Below are 5,000 nucleotides of genomic sequence, written 5' to 3'. Positions count from 1 at the left end.
AAGTGGTAGTGGTAGTGGTGGGAAAAGGAATAAGGGAATGCTTTCTTTAGAAGTAAAGCAAGGAATTATTGAAAAGCATGAGTGTGGCGTCCGTATGAGTGAACTTGCAATAAGTTTGGCGCAAATAAAAGTGGTGTTAGGAAAATATCAAGACGTGGTCGACTTCATCAACAAATACCATCCAAAGAAATTGCAGGTTTGTCGTGTAGCTGCGCAGTTTGATGATGTTTCCCTAGCTTATTTTCGAAACATTCTGAAAAGCTGTACCAAGCAACTTTCTATCGATAACTTCTTTAAAAAAACTACGAAGCGAACTCATAATGAAGAGGAAGGAAGTTGTTCGAAGAAAACAGCAAAGAGTGAAGAGAAAAAAATTCAATCAATTTTAAGTGTAGAGAGTAAAAGTGATTAAAATTAATCATCAAAAAGAAAAAAAGAAAATGTAAAAAAATATATAATATATAAAAATAAAAAAAAATAACCCAAGTTATGTTAAGGTTCACTTAGTGTGAGTTAGAATAAGTTACGGTAGTGTACGTTTATCGTAGTTAATCTCTCTACCTCCTCGCCGCCCATCCGTCTCCTTTCTGCGTAGCAAGACCAACAACACCTGCGCTGGAGTTTCTAAGGTAAAGTGACGCTAAAAACCCGTTTCTTATTTATAATTTTTTGATAATTTTTCTTTTCTATATGTCTATTATCTAATTAAGTGTGCATTATTCTCATGGGAGATTAAGTGTAGTAGTTTATTTAGAAGTTATCATAGGTTTTGGGCTCAACCACGGATTAATCTTATTTCAATGTAATCTTATGTGAAAATTCGTTTTTACATCCGAAGTTGGTTCTGGAACGGATCAAATTCGTATGTAGAGGTATCACTGTATATATATATATATATATATATATATATATATATATATATATATATATATATATATATATATATACATATATATATATATTTATATTTATATATATATATATATATATATATATATATATATATATATATATATATATATACATATATGTATATACATATATATATATATATATATATATATATATATATATATATATATATATATATATATATATATATATATATATATACATATATATATATATATATATATATATATATATATATATATATATATATATACATATATACATATATATATATATATATATATATATATATATATATATATATATATATATATATATATATATATATATATATATACACACACATATATATATATACATATATATATGTATATCCATATATATATATATATATATGTATATATATATATATATATATATATATATATATATATATATATATATATATATATATATATATACACATGTATATATATACATGTATATATGTATGTATATATATACATATATATACATGTATATATGTATGTATATATATACACATATATATATATACACACACACACATATATATATATATATATATATATATATATATATATATATATATATATATATATATATATATATATATATATATATATATATATATATATATATATATATATATATATATATATATAATTGATTATCACCATATGGGATCACCTAGGTTGCAAGAGGAGAGGGAGTTACAACTAAAAAAAGCATACTACAAAACCAAATTGTCATACACCAATCACCAACAAAATATAGTGTCCAAATAAAGGATTCATTACCTGGGTAACTTGCAAATACTTATACTAACAGGTGACATCCTTAATGCCTCATAGGCTACCTTAAATATACACCACATCCTTCGTCAAATATAAATATTACACCATTTTGCTGTTCACACCAGACTGGCAAGGTATGTGAAGGGATAGGAGGTTCTCCCCTTGTGAATTGTTCAAAGCTACAAGCGAAGGTATTATGATTTAATGTCCCGAAAATATCATACGCCTTCGCTTTACTTTTCCACAGCACAACCCTCATAGCACCAGTATATGAACCTTTCACCCAAGTGTCTTGAACACATAAAATGTTACAGCACTAACACAGCACTTTTCTCTTACGCACTATTAACAATACTTTGGAGTCCACACTCTCCTGACAAAGGGGTGTATAAACAAATCAGTTTGTCACAAAAATCTTAACCTAATTTACATACCCAACTAACGTAATAAATACCATCACCTGAAACATAAAGAGTCCTATATAGGATCATTCATAAATACCTAAACCACCACACATAACCAGATAATTTTGATAAAACCTTTGTTTTAAGCATAATTCAACCAAAAAAAAAAAAATAACACCAGTTCATTATAAACTTCACCACCTCCACAAGCAAATAAAGGCATAAAGATATAATTAACCTATAAAATAACAGTTGCATGCATCAACGAACAATAATAATCTTACATTTGGTCAACATCCATCTATCATATCAAATCACAATCAACCGTCAAAACTACATTCAACATTAATAAATAATCATTAATACTCAAACAGTTACCACGAGTGACAAAACTTACCAATAGGTGAAGAAAAACCCTTATAATTATCTCGTTCGCACTTACTCTGCCAGCCGGGACAATGCATCGGCCACCATATTCTCTTTACCTGGGATATGCTTAAACTCTAGATCGAATTCTTGGACCAAAATACTCCAGCGCATCAATCTCAGATTCTTATTCTTATACCGATTCAAGAACGTTAAAGGATTATGGTCCGTACAAACTTTAATGGGCCCACCTGAGGAGGAGAGATAGACATTAAAATGAGTTAATGCTAAGATCAAGGCCAACGTCTCCTTCTCGATTGTGGAATATTTTCTTTGAGGCAAGGTGAGCTTTTTAGAAAAATACGCCACCGGCTGGACGATACCATTTTCGTCAGCTTGACTCAATACAGCACCAACCCCTACATCACTCGCATCAGTGGTAAGCTGAAATGGAGCGTCAAAATTGGGAGCTGTTAACAAAGGCCGACTAATGAGGACCAGTTTTATCCTCTCTAATGCTTCCTGAGCCTCCTTACTCCAAACGAAGTTAACATTTTTCTTCAACAAAGCAGTAAGAGGTTCCGCAATGTCTGAAAAATTGCGAATGAATCTGTGATAATAGCTTGCCATCCCTAATACCCTTCGCAAATCTTTCCTACATTTAGGAACCTCTACATTACGAATGGCCTCAATGTTAGCCTTCTTGGGAGCCACCATACCTGCTCCTATCTCATGTCCAAGATATACCACCGTTGCTTTTGCAAAATCCAACTTTCTTAAATTAATAACCAGGCCAGCTTTCCTAAGAACTTTGAATAAGGCCTCAATTCTCTTCAGGTGCGACTGCCAATCGTTGCTAAAAATAACCAAGTCATCGATATACACCACACAGCCCTCTAGACCACTAACCAACGAATTCATAAGTCTCTGAAAGGTGGCAGCAGCATTTTTCATCCCAAAGGGCATTACCTTACACTCAAATAACCCCAAAGTTGGTTTTCCTTAAATACAGTCTCTTTCATAGTATCTTTATGAGATAAAAAATACTCATCTGATGCCACAGCAACCTCCTGAAGGGAATCTAATTTCAACTCCTCCAAATGAACCTTCAAACGGTCAGGAGTTCACCTTTTAAACTCTTCAACCAACAGCAACTGCTTTAGCTTATCAAAATTGTCCACCTCTTTAGATTTCAGCCAATCAGTAGCATATTGCTCTTTACTCCTTGCAAATTCTACGAAAGTTTGATTTTCATTTTTACTCAAATTACGGAACCTTTGCCGATAGGCCTCCGGCACGAGCTCATATGCCTTCAACACTATCGCCTTTACACTCTCATAATCCGAGAGATCTTCTTCCAAAGCTACATATACCTTTTGGGCTTTCCCAATAAATTTACTCTGGATAAGGATAGTCCATAGTCCAATAGGCCATTCTAACCTGTTAGCAATTCTTTCAAATGACATAAAGAACTCTGCAACATTATCTTCCTGGAAGTTCGGGACAAACTTCAAAGCCTGAGCTAAATTTGAGAAGGAGGAGGAAGCCTCAACACGAGATGGAGACCCTGGTGACCCTGGCGTTTGCAAAGCCATCTTAGCTAACTCATGCTTCCTTTCCCTCTCTCTCTCTTCAAACACCAATTTTTGCTGGTGTATCTCCATTTGTTTTAGACTAAACTGTGTATCCAAAATTTCTACTGACAATCCCTCTTCTTTCCTAACCTTGGGTTTGGCTCCTGTCTTAGTCTCCTTAACGAACTCATAAACCTTTAGCAATAGTATACCCTTCTTCATTGTTACCGTTTTTTCCACTTCAAAAAAATCTGTCACACTTTCTAACTCCTCTTCGTTTAATTCGGCCAACCTATCCTGCCATCCCTCTCCTTCAAGAAACTCTACGATATTCATGTCATCCATTTTGATTGCAAGAAATTACAACACTTTACATATAACAAAATTAATTCACTTGCAATAGCGCCAACCAACCAAACACCGAGGAGGTGTAACCATGCCACCTAACACTAACAACACCCCAAGAATTACGCTTGCACTGCAACAAGAACACCACAGGATACGATCAATCCTGGCAAGGTCGTCAATTGTAATGGCCTCGTTGGACCACAACACACACTAGGTCTACAGGACCATAAATAATCAATACTTAGGTGTTCAAAAGGCAGCAATCCACAAAGGTGGAAGCAAGCCCAGGTAAATGCAGCACAAGACTAACTCAAAGGGGATAACAAAACAATGAAATAAAAACCAATATATATTACAATTCAATAAAATACAGAAAGTAATAACTAGGCCTCATCGTTAACATTAAATAAAAAATACCACTTACAAAACATATACCCAAATTATCAGTCAACACATTCAACCTCTGAAGGAAGAATGGGGGCCCAGAGAGGAATAGAAAATAACGAAAAGAAAGGAATAACCTAAATTTTACATGCTAAAGGATGATGAGATGATGAAGGTCTCCTCCCATAAGTACTTCA

The sequence above is a fragment of the Palaemon carinicauda genome, chromosome 33 (assembly GCF_036898095.1).
Source record: "Palaemon carinicauda isolate YSFRI2023 chromosome 33, ASM3689809v2, whole genome shotgun sequence".
NCBI classification, from domain to species: Eukaryota; Metazoa; Arthropoda; class Malacostraca; order Decapoda; family Palaemonidae; genus Palaemon; species Palaemon carinicauda.
Note: the sequence above shows the minus strand (reverse complement) of the source record.